Source organism: Cupressus sempervirens, chromosome 7, assembly GCF_028749045.1.
Source record: "Cupressus sempervirens isolate cs-2001-9-10 chromosome 7, ASM2874904v1, whole genome shotgun sequence".
Lineage (NCBI taxonomy): Eukaryota > Viridiplantae > Streptophyta > Pinopsida > Cupressales > Cupressaceae > Cupressus > Cupressus sempervirens.
The window spans coordinates 368,985,214-369,010,691 of NC_143124.1; positions in this window are offsets into that span (position 1 = coordinate 368,985,214).

A 25,478-nucleotide genomic window follows, 5' to 3' on the forward strand; every position below is an offset into this window, starting at 1 on the left:
AGCAAATAGATTTTACTTCAATTCCAAGATAAAAGAGTTTTTAGAACCAGCAAAGGCCTCCTTGTGAACACTCACATTTATCTTCTATTGAGTGGATTTTGGTATGTCGCAAGACAAATACTGAACCTTGGAGTGGATCCTTAAAAGGATTTTCTTTTCAAGAGAGGAATTATGCAATGGATTCCAGTCATTGACCTCATGCAAAATGAATGCTTAACAGATGCTCTCAAAAGGAACTTCATATGTACAGGTAATATGATTCAAAATAAATAGAGAAAATGTCTTGCCCAAGGCAATAGAAAGTGGGATAGCTTCTACCCATTTAGTGAATTAATTAGTCGCAATGATAATAAACCTATGTCCACATGATGAGTTGGGATGAATCTGCCCAACAAGATCAAAGGCACAATTCTAAAACAACTAATGAGAGATAGAAGGAATTAGTTCCCTGCCCAGAGCATGTATCAGGTTACCATGTTTTTAACACTTTTCACATGACTTTTCAAAAGCTACTACATCAATCTATATCGTGGGCCAATAGTACCTCACCCTAGGCAACCTTCAAGCCATGGAAAGACCATTGGAATGTCACCCACAGATGCCCTCATGGATGTCAACTAACACTTGATCAAATTCTTCATTTTCTAAGCATCTAAGAAGTGTTACATCTAGAACCCTCCTATACAAATCTCCAAAGATAAGGGAATAGCGAGAGGCATTTTGAATAAGGTTTCTACATTCAAATCGGTTAAAGGTTTCAAGTATAATGCCATCATGAAGGTATCAATAAATGGCACTATAATGGGATGACTCATGACCAACAAGGGTACAAATAACATGACTTTCTTGGGAATCATGGATAGGGTGATGTAGCTCTTCCACTAGGAACTCAAATCTTGATTCATGTTTCTCTAATTGAAGAAGTGAAGTAAGTGTATTCATAGCATCAGCTGCTTTGTTTTCTACTCTAGGGATTTTTTGAAATGAGACAAATGTGAAGTAGTGTCTCAAAGAATCAACCATTTTCTTGTAAGGTACCAATTTCTCATTTTTTGTTAAACAATTGTCATTTACTTGGTTGATTATCAGCTGTGAATCCCCATAGATGTGTAACTCTATAATTCTCCATTCTATAGCCATCTTAAGTCCATTGGTTAAACCTTTGTACTCAATTGTTGTTATTTGTGTGTTCATGGAAATAATGACTTGTAAGATTTAGGAATTGTGTACCCATGAGGAGAAACAAACAACACACCAGCTCCAGAACCATTTTGCATAAAGGATTCATCAAAGAACATCATCCATATTCTTTAAGTCATATACATGAGGTGCTCATTGGGGAAATCAACTTGAATAGCTACATTATATTGTAGTGGGAAATCAACCAATTGATCTACTATGGCTTGTTCTTTGATTGCTTTATGCTCAATGTACTCTATGTCAAACTTTGAAAGGATCATCATCCATTTAGAAAGTCTACTCATGAGGAAAGCCTTACCTAGTAAATACTTAAGTGGATCAATTTTTTCTATGAGGTGTATAGTGTGCGCAAGCATATAATGTCACAAATTTTGGGATGTAAACACAACTGTGAGGCAAGATTTCTCAAAACTGGTGTAATTAACCTCATTTGAAACAAGAGTATGACTAATGTAGTATATTTCTCTTTCTTTCCATGTTCATCTAGTTGAGCTAATAATTCTCGCAAGCAAGACTCTATTGCTGAAATGTATAGAATAAGTGGTTTCCCTAGGATAGGAGGCATTAAAATAGGAGGATTTGCCAAGTATTTTTTGATTTGATCTATCCTCTTTTGACACTCTTCATTCTATACATATTTGACTCCTTTATGTAAGTTCTTGTTGAAAGGTTGAGTTCTATTTGCCAATTGTAAAATAAACATCCTTATAGATTGAAGATGCCCTTGAAGACTCCTCATTTGACTAATGTTTCTAGGAGGTGGCATATCCATGATTGCTTGAAATTTCTCCGGGTCCACCTCTATTCCTTTTTCTGAAATAATTAATCCTAGTAATTTTTCATAGGTGACTCCAAATGTACACATTTTAGGATTTAACCTTAGTTGAAATTATTCCATGCGATCTAGAATGACTTCTAAATCATGTAAGTGTGTATCTCTTTTCTTAGACTTAGCCATGGTGTCATCCACATAATATTCCATGTTTTTATGCATCATGTCATGAAAAATAGTTATCATAGCTTTTTGATAAGTGGCTCCTGCATTTTTTAATCCAAAAGGCATAATATTCCAACAATAGGTACCCCATGTACAAGTGAATGCAGTCTTTTCTTGATCTTTAGGAGCTATCTTAATCTAATTATATCTGGAAAACCCATCCATTAAGGAATAAATCTCATAACCCGCAGTCATATCCACTATCATGTCTACATTAGGAAGTGGAAAATCATCATTTGGACATGCTTTATTAACATCTCCAAAATCTGTACAAACTCAAACAATTTTTTCATGTTTTGAAACTGGTAAAATGTTTGATATCCATTCAGCATAGTCAATAGCTGTTATGAATTTTGCACTAAGGAATTTCTTCAATTCTTCCTTGACTAGGAGAGCTATGTAAGGATGCATCTTTCTCAATTTTTGCTTAACTAGTTTAACACCTAGAGCTATGGATAAGTGATGCATAATAAGATTAGTGTCCAACCCTGGCATATTTGAATAAGTCCATGCAAAATTGATCTTCTTTTCTCATAAGAACTTAGTGTAGGATTCTTTTTCTTGCAATGACAAAGACTGAGCCAAATGTACCATTTGTGGAGCTTTATCTATACCCAAATTGACTACTTGTGTTGGTTCAATGAGCACTGAAGATCTATCTTGAAAATAACTAGGGAGATGATCAAGTACCTCATCCTTAGGCACCTCAAAGAGGTTTTCACCCTCATATACATCCTTTCTTTTTACTTTTTTTGGTTCTGACACCATCACATAGTGATTTTCACCATCAAAACTCCTATTCTTTTTATTTTGTGACTAAGGTACTTGATGTTTGGCTCTATCATGTTGGCAATTAGTTCACTGGTGGAAGAGACTACAGGTTCAATGGCATTCAAATAGCAATCTATCTCATAATCATTTTGAAACATTAAAAGCTCATGTTCGTGATTGCAATTGGACTAATCAATTAAATTAGGATGAACAAGGGGTAAATCAATGACTGGTTCAAGGTTATGAATATGAATGATATCTCTGGTGACCAAAGAGTTAGAGTCTATCAAGTAACTTCCTAAACTACCCAAATTGAGATTTGTCCTAACAAGTGAAGAATTGTCCACTAAGGTAACATGTGAATTCAAATCATCTAATCCTACACATGAGTCATTGACTAACTTGGGTTGAGAACTATATGTATGAACAACATCAATATCCATATCAACTGTAGAAGGCTCCGAGAGGGATTCCCATTCATACTCATTGGAATCTATTTTTGAATCTCGAGTGGGATGCTTACACCATGAAGGCTTGGGATGCCTAGACATGGAAGCCTCAATATCATCAAGGGTCACACTCTCTTGTTCTAAATTTGCAACTGTCTCATGAGATAGTAGACTATCTGATTCTCCCCAAAGGAGATTAGTAGAAGGAACCCAATCTTCACACATATCTTGTTGATTTTCCATATTAGGTATGTACTCTTGTTCTTCTTCACTATTTGACTTATCAAGGATAGGAGCAACATTCTTATTGTGATTCGCATATCCTAGGCCAACTGGATTCTTAGACTTGCATCCAAAAAGACCATGATCAAGGGGTTCAGCTCTAGAATCAAACATATTACTAAGAGGGCCCTATCTAGGATAGCCCATCTTCTTGAAAAAAGTATACCCTCTTCCATAATCTTTAGGAGAGGGAGTGAAGTTCTCATTATGCATATACTTCTCTTCTCTATAAATCCAATCTCTAATAGTCACGTCTTCTTTCTCATCTTGAATAGGCATTGACGACTGTACAAATATGTCATAGTTGAAGATGAAGGTTTCATCTCTTGTCAAGGTTTAACGTAAGACCTAGATGAAATTGGTAATGATACAAGGAAGTTGAATTGATATCCCCCCATGCCAAGGTTTATGGATTTGAACTTGTCTTTACATTCAGCTAAAGTTGCATCAAAATCATATTCTTCTCTATTGAGGGGAACATGAGTACTTGTTGATATTGAGTTAATAGAAAAAGTATTATCCCTAGGTATACAAATATTTTTTCCATTGTAAGGGAACTTAACACACTGATGATAGGTAGATGGCACTACTTGCATATCATGTATTGATGGTCTACCAAGTAAAATATTGTATACAAGGGGTCCAACATCAACTATTTGGAATAAAATATTTTTTTCAATAGGACCAACCCTAACGGGAAGGATGGCCAACCCCTTTGAACTTCTCTCTACCTCATCATAGGCTTTGATAATAATCTTCCTTCAGGTATCAATAACTTGTTCAAAATAACCTAATGTCTTTAAAAGACTCAAAGAACAAATATTAAACCCAACACCACCATTTATCAACACATGCCTAACATGAGTTCTATGGATCATGACCTCAATATGAAGGGAAATATTGTGCGAATGGCTCAAAGATTTATCATCTTCCTTTGAAAGGGAAAGGTAATGAGGGCTAGCAATATGATTAACCATGTTCTAGAATTGATCAACATCTAAATTTTTGGGTTCATTTTCCATGTGTCAAGCATCCTCAAGGACTTGTTTATGTCTCAAAGACAACTCTAAAAGCTAAAATATCAAAATTTGAGTGGGGGCTCTTTGCAATTGATCAACAAGATTATAATTTGTCCTAGGACTGACCACTAGTTTTGAAGGAACATCCTTGGATTGCACTTTTTTTGGCTTACTTCATTGGTTTGAACTAGGTCCTTTAATGACAAGGGGACCTTGACTTCACGTAACAGCATTGAGACTTTGGGAAGACACTTGCTTAGGTTTACTTGACTAGTTTGAATTAGTTCCTCTGATGACAAGGGGACCGTGAGATGAATCTTTAGAGTAAGCACCCCTTAGCACTAAAATAGGTTTTTCACCGAGGATAGGAGAGATCAAATTTAAATCATAACCACAGGGATCTTTATCTTCCATCATGTTGACACTTTCTTCTACAACCTCAAGCATATTGACAACATTTTTTGCATTTGCATAAGTGCAATTGATTGTAGCCTTGCCATTCTTTGGTTGGGAAACTTCCCCTTTCTCATACTTGGGCAAAGGCTCTTTGAATTCTATGTGATCAGAATTGGCATTTAATCCATCTATTTCAAGTTTTCCATTCTCAATAAGATCTTGAACAATATGCTTAAATCTCCCACAATTTTCAATATCATGTTCAATGCCATTATGAAGTTTGCAATAGGCCTTCTCTTCTCACTACCATGGCTTAACTTTAGGTATGTGGAACTTTATGGCATCATAAGGGTGCACAAGATTAAGAGAAAGGATTGTCATCAATATCTCTTCATGTGACTCACCCAATTGTGTAAAGTTACATTTCTCTCCTTTAGGCCTTTCTTGATATCTTGGCTTGTTACTTTGTTGATTGGAACTAGCCAAATGGAGAACAACTTGGTCTTTAGGCTTAGAGGAATCAAAAACTCCATCATTAACCACTTGTTTATTCTTATTCCAATATGTGTTCTTTCCTTTATCCTTTTTATTGTTTTTATTCTAACCATTGTTGTTGTTTTTTCCATTTTTTGTCAAAATACCTTGCTCTCTAAAAACATCCTCAATTCTAAATCTAGCTTCAACCATGGTACCAAAGGACTCAAAAACTATCTTCATACTTCATCTCAGGAACCATGTTACTAATAAGGATTTAAATCTTTTCTTTCTCAGGAATAGTCCAAGAACAGTGAGAGCATTCTCGTCTCCATCTTTGCAAGAAAGTAACAAAGGAATCTCCTTTATTTTTCTTTCTATGACATAAGTCCAATAGCGAGATAGGTTGTGAAAGATTGTATGAAAAGTGTTAAATAAATCTCTAAATTAACTCAGGGAACTTCTTAATAGGAGGAGTTATATTGGTAAACCATTCCATTGCTTAACCCTTAAGACTCCTTGGAAATAATCTCATAAGGTGTGAGTCCTCAAGATGAAACTCAAAACTCATAGTATAGAACTAACGCACATGATCCTTAAAATCCTCATTTCCATCCTATTTTTCACATTAGGGGATTTCAATTTTTCTAGGAAAATATTTCATGTCAACACTCTTATCAAAAGGATTAGGATAAATTGAATCAAGTGAAAAGGAACTCTTGGGTGCCAATATTTGCTTCAGTTGTTTCTTCAATTGGTCGATTTCTTCTTTCATAGAGGGATCATGCTTTTGAATCTTTTTGTCTACATTAAAGTTGTAATGGACCTTAGCACCCTTGTTGATTAAATGTTGAAAGCATGCATCTCTATTTTGGTCCATATATGATTCCATATGTTGCTAAAAATGTGGGTATGGTTGCATAGCCATGAAATCATAAGAATTACAATCAAATTTTGAGCTACCACCTCCATATTGTGAACTATGATGAGCTTTTTTTGAAGGTTGTCTTGTGACTCTAGGAGGTGTTAGTCTCCAAAGCTCTCCTTCCTCTAGGGATAGGAGATTGTAAAGGTGTACTTGAGTGTCTTCCACTTCATGGAATCTTAGGAGGGGTGGAGAGAGGAGAGTTTTTTCGACCACCAATATGAACATTGTTGAATTTAATGTCAAGTTTTGGAGCCATGAGAAGGTCTTGTGCTTCTTGATGGGCTTTCCTTTTTATCTCAGTCATAACTTGCCTTTATTCCTCTAGGCATCTAAATTGTTCTTCCTTCTTAGCTTGTTCTTCTAGAAGGTATTTTCTCTCACGCTCAAGTACTTTGAGTCTTCCACTTGCATAACCTAAAGGTGTCATGAGTGGTGTACACAATCTTGACTATCTAAACTAGTTACCAGTAAATGTTACATTCAAATGAGCACTAGAAGAGTCACTAATTTGATCATCATATTTGGATTTCTCTTCGTCATAGGCATAATGCTTACCTTTTTTAGCCCTTTGGTGTACATCCAAATATCTATCCTCAATATGGGGTGAGGTTGGTCTATTTTCACAAGCCGGACCACCACTCAAAAGGTCAATATAGTATTCACCACTTTGATTCTTCTTTTATGGAGCCATTGTAAAATCCCTATCCCTATCCGAGTGAGGTGATGATAAGGGTGTACTCAACTCAATAAGGTCACTATTAGGGTTAAACAAAGCTTTTGGAATATTCTCAAGAAATTGAACATAGGTTCTTTTCCATTACGTCTTTGATGAGTTTGAGAAAAAGGCAATTGTTCAAAGATGACTTGAGGTCTCTTTCCTTGATCTACTTGATATCTTGTTGCAACTAACATGGAAGAAAAGGTACTAGATGATAGGATAACCCTAAGAAATGTTGGTACCAAACTAGGATAGTAAAAGCACTCACTTGTCCAAAAGAGATGTGATAGGATAAAATTTTGCAATAGGCATAAATCAACATTGTCACAGAGGTGCCCACAACTTTGGGTGAATACTCTAGCACATATGGACTAGGAGGATGATTTACCCAAATTATGAATAATTAAAATTGTTTTTTTATGAAAGTGGATGGACAAGAGATTACTAAGACTCTCCAAGCATAATATCAAAGAATCCAAAGGTATATCTTTCTCAACAAGGATGGTGTCTAACTCACCAACTCCAAACAAGGTCACTTGTGAAATCAAAGATCACTTATTCAAGGGGTCAAGCACAATAACCCAAGGTGCAAACAAGTTTTTAACAATGGGGAAAGTAGCCTAATCTGAACCGGATCAACTTAGGGAGAATGGAAATAATAGGATACCAAAGCAGTTTGATCATAAAGTCTCAACTCAGGAACTTAGATTTTATTTGTTTTAAATATCCAACTAGGTGTGATAAATTTTGAATCATAAATCAAGTACACAAGACAACAATCAGGAATTTCAAGCAAACATCTTCAAATAATGAGCAAGGGGCAAAGCAACCTTGCACATAAACATGAATAGTGTTGTAGTATCAATCTAATCCCTAGAACCACTACTGTGAATGTTTTCCAATCACGTACATAGTCCTAGAAAAGAAAATTTGGCAGCACTATGGTTCTTAGTAATGTTCAACTTTGTAACTTTTACAAACTAGAGTGGGTAAAATCCAATCCCAGTGCACCAGGGTTTGGACATGTTTTGATAATTTAATCAATCGGAGATACTAGGGAGATCTAACAACTCAACAAAAGACTACACCCATAAGGATTTCCCCCACAAGGACATTTATATAGCGATTTCTACTACCATGTCAAAAATGGCTATTACCACTTGAGGTTCCATCGACATGGTTGACCCAATAAAGGGAATTTCCACTATGGTTAACCCTCTCTAATCAAGGAAGACTCACAAAGTTGTACCACATGGAGACTTGGTTTGGATTCAAGAGTTTCAAGTTTCTGATGTGCCCAAAAAGGAACACAGCATACTCCTCTAGCTTCTTATCTTACCCAAACATACCAAACAAGATTCTTTGACACACTAATTCAAAATCACCTCACCAAATTTTTGGAAAAGCCAACAACAAAAACAACCAATCTCAAAAGAGAAAGTACTAATGAATTGTTGAGGACAAACCCAAGCAGAATAGTGAGATAATAACAAATATCCTTCCCTACCTACAAGGGGATCTATAGTCGGGAAGAGCTTCGCATGTAAGGCAAGAAAATGAAGCACATTTCCTCAAGAACTCCACAAATAGTGTTTATAGGGCCTAATTAAAATGTGAAACACATATGCATGAAAGTAAATCTAGATCTAATTATAGAGCACCAAATGAAGTGTGAATCTATGAAAGCATTTAAAAGCACTCAAGCCAAAAACATGAGAGGGTTCATTTTACTTCCAAATCCAAATTTTATAGAGATCCAAAAAAAAATACATGGTAATCCTTGCAACATGTCTTTTTTTTCTTGTACCTTTTATTTATGCTTGAAGGCTTGCTCACAATGAACAAAGCAACAAGCAAAACAAGCAAACACAAGATATGCAATATATATCCAACTTATGCAAAACTATGGTTAGATCTGAAAATCTAATTTTTAAGAGTGATAATAACCAGAAAATAATCCAAATGCAAGCTCACATCATGCATTGATCCATATGAAAATTAAATGCAAACTATTCATTAAATTCCCTTTTTTTAATATTAATTTTTGACCTAGTCAACAAGATTGGATCTATATGATATAAATTTGGATCCAAAACCCTAAATGTAGAAAAGAGAGCCTTATAAAAAATTAGAGATATTTCAAAAAATGTCACAATTTTGAAAAGATCTTTTCATTTGTGCCCTAGAGAACCATTTTGTCAAAATAGGCTAGTTTTTACAAATCAAATTATTGAGCCTTAATATAATCTCTAAAATCAAAACACATAAAACCAACCATGTTTAGAATTCAGAGACCTTATGAAAAATGCAAAATTTTCTAAAAAATTTACTAATTTACGCCCTAAAATGATTTTTCATGAAAAAACAAGAAAAACTTATTAAAAATAAAAAATAACTCAGAAAAATCTAAAAATTTCACTGAATCTTTTTTTATATGTCACCACCCTACAAAAAAAATTGAGACCAAAACACCAAGCCATTTGGGAGATATGATCAAATCTTTCAGATTTAGGGTTTTTTGTCTCTAAACAAATCCACATAATGGGGTAAGCTCCAAAAATATCTAAAACTAACAAGTAAAATGTGAGCACACTTCTATGAGTCATTATATCCAAGATTGCTCAAGAATGAGGTATTGAATGGCGGCTCATAGCTCTCTATTCATGGAGTGAAATGGTTTGTAATGGAGGCCCTCAGTTTGACCTAGTTTGTGCCCATGCAAGTACACCATGAAACAAGAGTTTCAAGGATCAAAATATGAATGCAAATGAGGATGCAAACTAATCTAAATGAATGCAAAGAAATTCAATAAAAGAAAATCTTACCTATGAAACGAAATAATAATGCAATATTAGTCTATGAAAACAAATATGTCTCTAAGAAAATATGAAAATGAAATGATGAAACCTCATGATGATAGAAGCCATGGACGCAAGAGAGAATAAGACAAGAAGAGAGAAGTTGCAATGAAGCTCCAATGTCCAAACCCTAATGGCTCAAACTCCTTCTCCAAACCTGTAGCATAATAATACTATAGCAATGAGATATTTTCTCTATATCTCTCTCTCTATATTTCTCTATCTTTTTTTCTCTATATGAAAATTAGGAGAGGACTCCTTATAAAGGAAAATGTGGAGGTGAGAGGCTTCTCACAACCAATATGGGATAATAGAGTTTGATCCATGTGAGACAAAATTCCACCAATGAGAAAAGAGCAGCGTTTGAGAAGAAAGTGGAAAGAGGAAAAAGAGGAATCCCACTAAGAGATGTGCATTTAAATGTAGAGAAAAAAAAGATTTTTTTATTTTTTATTTAATTTATTTCCTTTTTTCATCACAAAGAGATATTAAAGTGGGGATTTTACTTAATTAAATGGGAGAAATTTCTTTTAATTAAATAGGAAATATTTAATTAAATTAAATTAAAAGAAGGGTTTTCTCTTAATTAATTAAATGTGGATTAATTATTTAATTAAAAGAGTTGTTTTCTTTTAATTAAATAAGACTTAGGATAAAATGATAAAACCTTAGGAAATATTGAAATAAATTAATTAATTACAATTTGATCAAAGAAATTGATTTGAAATGATTTAATAAAATATTGCAAACCATTGACTCAGGAAATTTGATAAGTTGAATAATGGGGGCCCATAGTTTAGGCGACCATTTTAAATGCATACACACCATAGGTGTGAGCGATCAACAACATCATTAGGGGTATAAATGTTAACAATACCAAAAGAATGATTCTGAAAAGACAAAAAAATCCAAATCACCTTGTACAGAGGGTCAAACCCATGAGAAATAACAAAGGAAATTAAATGAGAGGACAGAAAAGTAACAACAACACCTCAACTAGCTTCATGCTAAGAAGTAAACACAACACTATCTGAGAAAATAACATGGCAAGCTAAGGTGAGAAGAAACCCAACAACTTTAACTTCCTAAGAACAAAGCACACCAAGATCAAACCGATGCTTGGTATCATGAACAGAATATTTTCTAGGAAGGTTTGTCAACCCTCACACATTCCATGAAAGGCAATTCATGATATCCCAGCTTACATTTCATCCTCATGCCGAAGAGAGGAGAAGTTGTTGTACAAAAATGAGGGAGCCTCGATCGAGGAGTCATTAAGAGCAATGACCCTCTAAGTCTTCTCCCCATTATCAAAAAACTCATCGCAGCCATCTGGGATGCAAGACTGACATAGCATTTATTGGGAAATCATCGATGTTGCTTGTAGTGCTCAAGTCTAAAGAGGGCGTGGATCTAGGGTATGAACCCCCACTATTCCTTGGCCTCCAAGGTTTGAAATAGAAGGCAAAGGGAGCAATGAAATTGAGGATTCTATTGATATCTAGCTTGAGCTAGATCTACCATTATCCATAAGCAAAGAGCTTGTCTTAGCTACAGCCGAACCCTTCCCTTTTTTCACCACCGTAGTCCATTCATCTTTCTTGGTGGTCATAGTGGGCTTAGCTTCCAAAGAAAGGGGCAGTTATGGTCCAATAAGGGATAATCCCTATTCTTATGCTCAATTGACTGGCACCAGTATAAGGTATTAAAAAGGTTAAGATAAAGCACCTTCTGAATGTTGGGGTCGAGCATTGAAAAACTTGTCTAGTTCATGGAACACAACCTTCCTAATAGTTTGTGCAATAGTGGTTTAAAAAAATCAGCAAGGAATGGGAAGCCCAAGGAACTCTACCCAAATGGGCACCTTAAGCTTGTGATCATCAGAAACAGAAAAATCTTGCAATCAGTTTTGAAAAACCAAGAGGGAGGACCTGATAGTCTAGGGACCTCACACAAAAACATGTTCAGCTTATCCTGCATTACCAAAGCGAAAAATAAAAAAGCCTTTTGTAAGACTTTTGATGCCTTTGAGGAAAACACCTTGAGGTGCCAAAACCTTGGAAACCCATTCCCACAACATACTTTTAGAAGAAGTATGACCCACAAAATACCCAATGAGGGTTTTCTATTCTAGCCATGTGCATGCACTATCAAACTCCTTGTCATTCAAAACAATATCAGGAGCGAAATTACCTCGTGAAACATCTTGTGTACAAATTTGTGTGGGCACTTGGTCAATGGACCCATTCTCTCTAGTAGCAACATCAACAACACCAACATCAACTGCTAGGTCGGAGAAGGCCGAGCTCATTATAGATGAAAGCTTATTCCCACAATAAATGCAGTATGATAGACAATGGAAACCAGCAAGAATTTAGATAGAGGTCGTACAAACCCTAACAGAGCTCATTTTCAATTCCTGGTTGCTAATAGGAAGTTTGATAAGCTAGTTTTGAGGCAAAATTAGAATTCTAACATTCTAATTCCATCTTGTCAATTTTGAAGCAAACACAAAAGATTTATAATCTGAAATATTAAAAAGTCAATTTTGATCATCTTCCACAAACCATATAGACTTTTTGCAAGATGGAATTTTGATAGTACATAAATTGAGCTCAAAGGTTCCAGAGTAATCCATTGTTGTATCTGGTGATTTCATTCTCAGCCTGTCAATTGAGGAATCATTCATAATGTAATGTGTTTATGTGCCAATGTTAAATATGCTCCCAAATTTGATGATGGGTTCAAATATTTTATATCTTTGATGGGACTGTAGAACACCATGTCAAGTTTAACTCATCTTGTAGAGGTGTAGGAAGAATCAGGGTTATGTGGAGTCTCTGCGACAATAGTGCAGAGACATCAAAGATCGAGGTGCTTTGTCTGTTAATTATTGTTAGTTGGACAGCTGTTATTTCTAACCCGAAAATAGCAGTAGTATCTATGGGTAGCTTGGACAGTTGTTCATCCTTATCTATGAATAATAGTAGTATTTATGGGTGGTTTGGACAGCAGTTTGTCCACTTGCCAAGAATTAGTAAATGGTTATTATTTACTAATTTTAGAGATTCCCTTTTGGACACCTTTCAACCAATTCTATTATTGGCTGTCGAGTTGTCTTAATCTCAGCCGTTGGTTTGATTTAATCTCGGTCGTTGGTTTACCAACAGGAGTAGTATAAAAAGGGGTCATTGGGTCATTTAGATAAGGAAGTTTTGGAGAAACATTTGCAGTGTTAGAAAACAGTCTTGCAGTGTTAGCAAGGGCACAGTGTTAGCATGGGGATAGTAGTGGGGAATATCAGCGGGAGAAATTAGGAGGTTGTCGGAGTTCTGCCAGTGAGAGGCAAGGAATTTTGTATCTCTTGATTTTCTAAAGTTTAATATAATTCCTCATCTGTAGAACTGGTTTTCCCTTAGGGGTTTTTTCCAGGGACAATTTATCCAAAAATATTGTGTTCATTGTGTTGCGCATTTCTTTTTGTATTTTATAAGTGAAGTTGCAGTTGTGTTATTTTTTGATATTAGCTGGGAATTTATTTTTAGCAGTTTAATAATCATTTATGATAGGAGATTAATAATCAGTGACTGTAATAGTTAGATTTTTCACATGGTATCAGAGCATTGTTAAGGGTAGAAGAGTTTTTCCCTATGAAAGAAATTTTGATCTCTTTAGATTTATTATTGCTTTAAACCCTTGAGATGGCTTTAGCTGGTTTGAGAGATCAGGATAGATTGGGTGGTGCCTCAAATTTTGGTGTCTGGAAGGCCAAAATTTCTTTATTGTTGGAAGAGAATGGTATCAAGGATTATGCTACCAGTGGTGTACCTGTACCAACAGATGCAACACAGCTTGTAGCATATAGGAAGGATGATGCCAAAGCAAGGACGATTATCCTTGATGGTGTCAAGGATCATATTGTTCCACATATCTCGGAGCTAGATACAGCAAAGAAGATGTGGGACACCATTCTAAATTTGTACCAGAATGCTACCACCAACGGAAAGTTGATTCTCAGAGAGAAGCTAAAGAATACTTGGATGAATCAGGGAGAATACGTCACAAGTTACCTCACCGGGCTCAGACTTGTCAAGGATGAGTTAGCAGTTGTTGGAGATAGCCCTAGTGATGATGAGCTAGTGAGAATAGCCCTAAATGGGTTTACTAAAAAATGGAGTGTCTTTGTTCAAGTTGTTAGTGGACAAGATACTTTACCGAGTTGGGATCGACTATGGACTGATTTCACTCAGGAGGAGTTTAGACTAAGTCTTGTCAATGGGGCCAACAAGAGTCAGAAAAATGAGGTGGAACAAGAGAACGTTGCCCTAGCGGGTAAAGGGAAAGAAAAGAAGGGATCTAGCAAAGGATCAAATTCACAAAGTGAAAAGAAGAAGAAGGACCTTTCTAAGGTCAATGCTTTGGATGTCACGAGTTTGGCCACTATGTCAGTGATTGCCCAGAGAGGAAGAAGGGTAAGAAGCAGGTGGCAGCTTCAGCAAGTGCGGAAGAACTCTCTAGTAGAATGGAAGATGAGTTTGCACTCATAGCTTGTATGGTTAGCTCAACCTCACAGTGTGTTTGGTATATAGATAGTGGGGTGTCATTTCATATGACAGGAGTTAGAGAGTACTTCTCCAGTTACAAGGAGGAGGACACCAACATCCATATTTCTATGGGAAACTTGTCCAAACTCAACTCTGTTGGGAAAGGGACTATTCAGTTTCAGAGGGAGAATGGAAAGATAATTCCACTTCATGATGTGTTTTATGTGCCAGGCTTAGGTATGAATTTGATTTCTGTATCTGTTCTTCAGGACATGGGGTATAATGTACTCTTTAGAGGGACACATGTGTTGATTAAGCACAAGGATTGGAAATCACCCATAACTATTGGAGTTAGGAGTGGTCGCCTTTATAGATTGCAGTTTGATACTCCTAAGGCACTTATGAGCAACAGTAATCCTAGAGATCTTGGAGAGCTATGGCATAGGAGGATGGGCCATATTCATCATGGAGCACTTAGATTGCTTCGTGAGACCGTGACAGGTGTTCCAAAGGTGAGCACAGAGCATGACGATGTATGTAAGGGATGTGTGTTGGGGAAGTTTGCGAAAGCATCTTTTCCAAGGAGTGACACCAGATCTAAGGGTGTTCTTGATCTAGTACATTCAGATGTTTGTGGACCAATGTCGATGAAATCTCTTAGAGGATATGAGTACTATGTTACTTTTATTGATGATTTCTCTAGAAAGACTTGGATATACTTCTTGAAGACTAAGGATGAGGTTTTCAGTCAATTCCAAGAGTTCAAGGCTCTTGTGGAGAACTCGACAGGAAAGAAGATAAAGGTTCATCGGTCAGACAATGGAGGCGAGTACAAAGGAAATGTCTTCCAGGAGTTTTGCACTAGAGAAGGAATCAAGAGAGAATGGACTGTTCCTTACAATCCACAGCAAAATGGAGTTGTTGAGAGGAAGAACCATTCTATATCAGAGGCAGCAAGAGCTATGCTACATGACCAGGACATGCCTCGTTACTTATGGGCAGAGGCATGTAATACAGCAGTCTACATTCAGAATAGAGTTCCACACAAGGTGCTAGGGAAGATGACACCAGAGGAGGCTTTCATAGGGAAGAAGCCAGATGTTAGTCACTTCAAAATATTCGGGAGTTTGGCATATTGTCATATTCCTGGAGATACACGTACAAAGTTAGATCAGATTGCAGAGAGGGGGTACTTTTTTTGGTACAGTGAGACCTCAAAGGCATACAAGATTTTTATTCCAGGGACTAAAAGAGTTATTGTCAGACAGGATGTTAAGTTCATGGAGGACAAGGCATTTAGGAGATCCAGAGATTTGCTAGTAGATGATCAGAGTGAGTAGCCAATAGAATCTCCAAGACCAAGTCAAGGGTAGCAAAGCTCAAGTACAGTTACCAGTATGAGTGTAGACTCAGTTAGTGAAGATTTACAAAGTATGGAGCAACAAGTGCAATAGGAAATGCATCTAGAAGACTTAGAGGTTGACATTTCATCCTCTACAGTTGGCAATAGGAACCATGTGGTTCCAGATACACAAAGGGATACTTAGGAGTTTGTGGGAGCTCCTAGGAAGAGTACTAGACAGCGAAGACAACCAGCCAAGTTAAATGACTATGTGGCATTAGTTAGTCAGTTGGTAGATAGTGAGCCTTCTAGCTATCAAGAAGCTACAAAACATCAGGTATGGCAAGATGCTATGGTTGAGGAATATTCTTCAATAATGCAGAATGATGTGTGGGAGGTAGTACTTAGACCAACAGATAGGGCTATAGTTGGATCACGCTGGATCTATAAGATAAAGCATGGTGCAGATGGTAACATCGAGAAATACAAGGCTAGGTTCATGCAAAAGGGGTTCTCTCAGAAGGAGGGAATAGACTATGAGGAGACATTTGCTCCTGTTGCTAGGTATACTTCTATACGAGCTGTAATCTCACTTGCAACACAGATGGGATGGCAAATCCATCAAATGGATGTCAAGACAGCATTCCTCAATGGTGAGTTGAAGGAGGAGGTATACATAAAACAACCAAAAGGCTTTGTAGCACACAAAAAAGAGACCCACGTGTGTAGATTGAAGAAAGCATTGTACGGACTCAAGCAGGCTCCTAGAGCATGGTATGAGTGCATTGATACATACTTGCAGAAAATGGGCTTTGTGAAGAGTGAAGCAGATGCTAACCTCTACTACTTGATGGTTAGGGGTGAGATTCTCATTCTTGTTCTTTATGTGGACGACCTATTTCTTACAGGTTCACTAGGGCTCATAGTGGATTGCAAGAGGAACCTTGCAGAAGAGTTCGAGATGAAGGATTTAGGACTTATGCACTACTTTCTAGGCATGGAAGTGTGGCTGACAGATGGGGATATTTTCCTTGGTCAAAGGAAATATTGCATTGAAATCTTGAAGAAATTCGGGATGGAGGATTGCAAAGCCATGTCTACACCCATGATCACAAATTGGAGGAAGGTAGATACAACTAAGGAGAAAGATGTAGATCCCACTTTATATAGATAGTTGATTGGTTCGCTTATGTATTTGGTCAACACTAGACCAGATATAGCATTTGCAGTAAACTCTCTTAGTCAGTTCATGGTTGAACCAAAAAGAATACATTGGATAGCGGCTAAGCATGTGCTACGTTACTTGCGTGGTACATTCGAGTATGGGATCAAATATGTTTGAGGTGAAGGTATCAGGTTGATAGGCTATACTGACACAGATTGGGCAGGAAGTACAACAGACAAAAGGAGCACTTCAGGGTGTTGTTTCAGCTTGGGATCAGGAGTTGTATCTTGGTTCAGCAGGAAAAAGAAGTCTGTGGCTCTAAGTTCAGCAAAAGCAGAATACATAGCAGCTAGCATGGTGACATGTGAAGCTATATGGCTTCGGAAGTTGTTAGTAGCTTTGTTTGGTCAGAAGGTTGAGACTACTGTGATACATTGTGACAATCAGAGTTGCATCAAGTTGTCTGAGAATCCAGTGTTTCATGATAGGTCTAAACATATAGATATCAGATATCACTTCATCAGAGATTGTGTACAAAGGGGAGTTGTTCGACAACAATATATACCTACAGATGAGCAGGTAGCAGACATTTTGATGAAGGCATTGGGAAAGGCCAAATTTATCTTTTTCAGAGATAAGATGGGTGTCATGCAGAACACCTTTCTTGCTAAGAGGGAGTGTTAATTATTGTTAGTTGGACAGCTGTTATTTCTGACCTGGAAATAGCAGTAGTATTTATGGGTAGCTTAGACAGTTGTTCATCCTTATCTATGAATAGCAGTAGTATTTATGGGTGGTTTGGATAGTTGTTTGTCCACTTGCCAAGAATTAGTAAATGGTTATTATTTACTAATTTTAAAGATTCCCTTTTGGACACCTTGCAACCAATTCTATTATTGGCTCTCGAGTTGTCTTAATCTCAGTCGTTGGTTTGATTTAATCTCGATCATTGATTTACCAACAGGAGTAGTATAAAAAGGGGTCATTGGGTCATTTGGATAAGGAAGTTTGTTAGCAAATAGTCTTGCAGTGTTAGCAAGGGCGCAGTGTTAGCATGGGGATAGCAGTGGGGAATATCAGCGGGAGAAATTAGGAGGTTGTCAGAGTTCTGCCAGTGAGAGGCAAGGAATTTTGTATCTCTTGATTTGCTGAAGTTTAATATAATTCGTCATCTGTAGAACTGGTTTTCCCTTAGGGTTTTTTTCCAGGGACAATTTGTCCGAAAATATTGTGTTCATTATGTTGTGCATTTCTTTCCATATTTTATAAGTGAAGTTGCAGTTGTGTTATTTTTCGATATTAGTTGGGAATTTATTTTCAGTAGTTTAATAATCGTTTATGATAGGAGATTAATAATTAGTGACTGCAATAGTTAGATTTTTCACATTGTCATCAAAATAGAGAGTGTTGGCCAATAGTGAGGGGCTAAGAGTCTAATACAAAAAGTAGTTTGTTTCAAAGAAACGATGGAGGCTTTGTCCAAACAACAAGAAGCAAACATGGGAAGTAGATTGTATTACAGATTTCTATTCAGGGTAAAGAGTCAACTGTTGAAGAGGCGTAGAAATTGCCCATAAGACTAGGGTCCGGGTGCTCAAGGAAGTTAGCGGACTGAGATAGTAATATATTGTGTTTGTATGACTATTGAAGCTTCGACAATAACTATTTGAATGTGATTTATGTTCGATGGTTGGTCCAGTTTATATGTTTCTATGTTAGTAAAGTAGTTGTTTTCAAGCTTAGAATAAGAGTCTTATTTGGTTGATAGAATATAATGGATTAGGATCTAAGATTGGGATCGAGTATAGGAAGAAGATAAGTGCAATCACAAGGGATTTGAAGCATAACGCGGAAGATAGTTTTTGTGGGTCAGTTTAATGAGGAAGGGCATTGAATTAAGGAAGTTTGCCTTAGGTCAAGAGTACGTACATGTATGGAAGAGGGTCAAAGATTATGAAGATATTGTCTTCAGAATGCTGATATGCAAATATTACATTCGATGTTAGAATAATTGCAAAGGAATCACTAAGGAAGTAGAACAATGAGGGTCTGTGGTAGAGTATGACCATCAAAGTTCTTATGTTAGAAGAGATTCAGGAATGGTTGTGGGAACAAGATGTCGTCCCTTGTTATAAGGAATTTAATAGTGTTTTGGTACATGATATTTGATGTGAGAAGTTGTATTTCACATTTGACTTTGGAGGGCTCGGTACTATGACAATGCAAGATCCTTCTGATGTGGCTTTTCGAGATGCTTATTCTTTGAAAAGTATTCGAGAGGTATAGCTCCAGATCAATTTCAAATTCAGAGTGTCAGCTCTCACAAAATGTTCATTGTACCTTTTAGGAGAATGTTCACTTGATAATTTTCCACGAATTTGAGGTGACATAGGTAAATCCATCATTGAGACAGAAGATTCTACCACACCCCTTTCACTTATTCTACATTGTCTTTACAAATTCTTCATTACGAAATCCATTTTTGAATAATGGGCTTATTTTGGTTGAATATTATCACAATGCATTTTATCCACATCCATTTAGACAATTTAGGGTCATTGACAACCTCTCTGTAATCAATTAAACTAACCTTCTCTTTAGCATTAGTTGATGTAGTTAAGTTAGTTTTAGTCATACTTTGTTGATAAATTTCAATGGTCTTTTGAGGTACAACCTTCCAAGAATGTTGGAGGATGATAGGAAATTGCTAACTAATGATCATGGTATACCTCTTCTAAAGGATTTGGTTTGATTTTTTATTATTTTCACATTTTTGAGTTTTAATCTTTATATCTGATATTTATTCAACATTTATTTTCTTTAATTTACATGTTCATGCAATCTTGAGTTGGTTTACATATGATCTTATGATTGTCACTGTGTCACATCACTATATCTCAGCAAAAAAATTGAAACACTTGAGATTCAAAGCACGCAAATTTATCTTAGATCCAAATTTAAAATAAGGTAATAAAATTTAATGCTTACTAATATTCTTAAAACTAACTTCATATATTAATGAATTTATTTTGTGAGGAAAGATTACCCAATTGCAATAAATGTGACATGCTAGTGGTATAACAATATCATAAGAAAATGAATAGATCAAGAAGCTAAGTCATACACAGAACCAATGCTAATTAGTAATACATAAAATATTTGAAACCTTAGAAACACAATGAAATATAACATAGTCAATGTTATACATTGTAAGAAATGAATTTGCAAGGAGTAGCAAGTGGAAGTGGAGGCATATGGATGTTCTTCAATGACATAAAGATGAATTGTACACAAACAATATTCATATAGATCAAATGTAACTTTTTACTTAGGGTCCACTACGAGAATATAAATATGGGAATTGGAATAGGTTTGAAATAGAAAATGGGGATATTGTCATGTCTTGCCCTTGAATCATTTTCTTTTTCTTCCTTATGTGGAAGATAGCCAAATATTGACTTGGTCACAGATGGTTTAATCTTGTTTTAAGATAAATGAAAGTTAACATCTTAGATTACACCAAAATTAAATGAATTATTTAAGACGGAATATGTAGTGCCTACCCTCATTCACATCTTTTCTGGACATATTGTTGCTATTATCACCAGACTATGATGGACTAGTTTTATGTTGATGGATTAGTGGTATTGTTTTGAGACTATCAGACATTATGTTATGGATTCAGAGGTTATGTGATGAGATCATTTAGACTTTACATTTCATGCATACATGATGATCATTATATTGTTTTCAGCTATTGTTGATGATTAGTTGTTGGTTATTATCTCATGTGTTTTATTATGGATACTTACCCCATACTTGCATGTGTATGGTGTGCGTGTTTTCTTATTGTATGGCATTTCTGATGTGGTTGTCGGAATCTACACAATGCACCACTTCCTGCCATTGTCTATTTAGCTTAGCATTATATATATTGTATGTACATGCATGGTTTTTCTGCAGGTTGCAGGTACTGGGTATCGACTTCCCTGAATTGCCAGGATGAGCATACCCTATTATACTATCTCAATGATAAGAGAAGGGAGATAAATTCTCAAGTCCAAATCCCAAAGCTTTAAGCCAATTGTCCTAGTGAGGTAGGACAAGTATCTGGATATTCTACCCACCGAATGTGTCAGATGACATAATTCGTGATTTATTACCCTTTAGACTGATTTTGTGTGATTTCCTCTATGATGGGTTTTCATATTTTATTTTGGAGGTCTATGGTGAATTTTCTATTAATTAAGTCTTAATAAATAGATTTAATTAATAAAATAATTATTTGAGAAAATTTCATCTTATTTTATATTTTGGTTATAATTAATTAAATGTGAATTATTTGTGGAAAAAAGGTGTAAATAAAAGAAAATTAGAAATTAAAATTAATAATAAAGTAATAAATAAATAATAATAATAAAAGTTATAAAAATTAAGATGAAAGTTATAAATATTTAAATAGAAATTATATAAAAAGTAAATTGGAGTTATAAGCTTGCATGGGAGTTAACACACTTTTATATTTCTCAAGTGTCAACAACACGGGGTTTGTGCATCAATTAAGCACATGGTGTCTACAACCCTATGACTCATCTTGAAGGTTGGAAAAGACCCATGCTTAGTTGGTGACACCTTCTAGCTATTTCTAGAAGCATTCTAGATGTTTCCTGAAAGCTCTTTATATTCAGGCATTCTTAGAGGCTTAGACATAGCATTTGGAGTGCAATTGGAGCATTGGAGGACTTGAGAACTCTGAAGAAGGGAGGAGCTTGCTCTGCGGGTTTTTTCAGGAAGAGTGATTTAGCATCAGAATCCAGATAGATTCTTGTGATTTTACTTATGCTATTTCCGCATCATGCATCCCTTGTCTTCTTCGTGTCTTCCATATGTCTTCTGAAGAATTTCATATTTTTATTGTACGCATTCTCAATATGGGTAGTTTAATTTTATTTGAGAATCTTTATATGCATAGATCTAAGGAGAACACGGGGCTAGGGTTTAAATTGGAGCCAAAACCATTAGATGATTTATTGAATAAACTTTGAGACCAAATAGTTTATGGAAAAAATTCTAAAAATTAGAAATGTTAAATAATTGTGTATATGCGCGTTGTGAAATATAAATGTTTATAATTTTTGCATCTACTTATATATATATATATATATATATATATATATATATATATATATATATATATATATATATATATATATATATATATATATATATATATATATATATATATATATATATATATATATATATATATATATATATATATGCTATGATATTTGATTAAATTCTGCAAGCTCATATATATAAATACACGCACGCACACACACACACACATATGCATATATATATATATATAAACATTGAATATCCATATTTTATAAATCGCAATGTCAAAACTTTATTTAAATACCGAATCGCAACTGCAAACATTTTATTAAAAACGTTGCATAGTTATAATGAGTTAAAATTTTGGGCGACTGTTGACAAAGTCATTTTAAAAAAAAATTCATATAATAATGTGTGGAGGGGCAGGTTATACCCGTACCCCCCCCCCCCCCCCCTTTTCTCCCCACTGATCTTTATATAGGTGGGTCGCAGGGTACTTGCATGCGCAGTGTAACTGTGACACGGTACTGCCATATGGCAGTGGTCACAAGGTCCTTGCGGATGCAGAGTACCCGCGACGGGTTTAAGTCGCGCGCTAGCAATATGATCGGCGGTGAGTTCAATACAAATTGCCTTTGGTTTGGTTATTAATTGTTATATATGGAAATCAATTTTTATAATTCAATTTAATATTTCGTTTTAATTAAAATGTGAATATTAATAATTATATATATTTATATTTATATATGTATATATATATGTATATATGTAAATTTAAGTTATTGTAAAAGATTTAAAAATATGAATAATAACTTATCAATTATTATTAAAATAAAGAGATATTAATAATTAATTAATTAAACTTAGTTTAATTAAGGTTGATTATTAGAACGTGTCATAAATCGAAGTTTTGAAATATGTAGATTTTGTTGATAATATTGGAATCATTGAGAATGTTATTTTCAAACAATGTTTATATAAGCAAAATATTATTAGATCAATTAGAAAATTAAGTCTAATGGTTTTGGGGAGAAACTTTTATCTATTAAACAAATATATGGGTTAGGAAAAACATGAAATTTCTCCACTTGGTATATAAATTGGAAAATGTAAACTGAAAATCTTCATATTTAATTTAAATATGTAATTTTAGCAAAACCAAGACATGTGTTTGCATTGTGTATTCTTTATGCTATTGTTTTGGGTTTTGGGTTGACTAGTGTTGACCAGTTATAGGACGTCTACCAGAGGCTTGGAAGTTATGTGATTGTGATGTCATGATGATGTTTTAATCTCGATCTTTCTAAACCCAACCATGGTTATGTGATGGAATGCTCTATGTATTTGATGCGATTACTGATTGTTATAGTTGAGATTCTTATGTATGAGACACTTGACTTAACCATTATTTTGGTCATCGATCAGTTATCCTTGGTTATTTTCTAGTCACCATAATGGGATTGAAATGAGGATTTATTCTTGATGATGTCATGTTGTGACATGTTTGACTCAACCATTTTTGGAGTCTTCGATTAGTATGATTGAGATATATTTTGGTTGTTGAGAACCATTGGATACTTTGATTATCAATAATACTTTAGTTGCCAATAGAGAGTTGTTGTGATCATAATTTTCTATGGATGTTTGCTTATGGAGATTTGATGTTTTTATGCATATTTGATGATATTATTATGGATTATCTTTTGTGATTTTGAGATTTATGATTCCATGAGCATTAGGGTAGGATATCTTCATGTAGTGATGGGAAGTGGCTTGCAATGGGGGCAGGGGCCCTAAGACGCTGCTAGGGTAACTCATTGTAAGTTGGATTAATAAGTGATAACATTCACACCTAATACTAACTGAATGAACCTAAAAAGATAAGTGTTTTGTTCTCACCCATGCCTTGAGTGCTTGTAAAAGCTAGGATGGGAGTAGTGAGAACGCATGGTTGCGACCTTGCATTCCGTAGTATGCCTCGTTAGTATGAGAGGATACTAGTGGCTGCATGAGATCAGTATGGACCCGTGGATTTTAGCTAACTGCCAGGGTAACTTGTACGTGATAAATGCAATGACACTTTTCCACTTGCACAGTAGGTTCCTACATGTCATTGTGTGCCTCTGGGATTAGATGTCAAATTTTTTTTTGGAACCTTTGAATTAGTATACTTTTAGGATTCTTGGACTTATAGAGATTTGTGCTATGTAATTTTGGATAGCTTGTTTGGGACTTGAGATTATCTCCTTAGCACGGTGGGAGTGGACCACTTAGGTACCACGTGGTCGGGTGGTAGTGTATTTTCCACTCTTATCATTTGAGATTCATTGAGACATCGTGGCTTATGCGTCCTTCGTGATGGTGGATATGTATCCTTTCATTGATGATTAGCATATGTTAGATGATGTTATCTTATGCTTCTATTTGCATGTTAGATTACTTTCTGCATATGATGTTGTATATATTAGGAGTGACATTCCTACTATGTTAATACCGATGATCTCTTTGATGATTTGGAATGATATGCACGGAGGAATGGCTAGGATCCACGATGGTCTAATGATGCTATTAATGGTTGGGACGAACTATGCACTTAGTTTATTATGTTTGATCTTTATGATGGATGTATATGTCTTTGATGATGATGTATCATGTGTATCATGTGATTATCTTTACTTTGATGTATCATGGATTAGAATAGGATGATGTACCATAATTCACATATGTATATTCTTTTGAGCTTGTCATACCCTGTGACATGTACAGAGGATGAATAAGCATTTGAAATGTAATGTATAAACATTGGACTTATCATTATTATATCATGTGGATGTTGTACCAAATGGATTCATGTATGTTAGATGTTTCTAGATGTAATCCAACTTTAAGGGATCTTAAAGAATGTAATCTATTATGTATGTTATGTTTATTTTTAGATGGACATTGCTATTGCTTCCATTATTTTGCATAAGTTATATGTGGTATTTACTTTCATGTTAAAAAAAAAAAAATGCTACCAAACTTAGTGAAAAATTCTAGGTTAATTCTTTGGATCCCTTGGCAGGGTATTACATTTGGTATCAGAGCCCGAGTTTCTACATTGGGAGCTCTGGGTATTTTGGAACAACTAGAACTTTGAACTATTAAGTGTGTCTTTCCGAACTTGAACTAGGTGAACTGAAACAGAACTTGAACTATTACTTGAATATTTTTC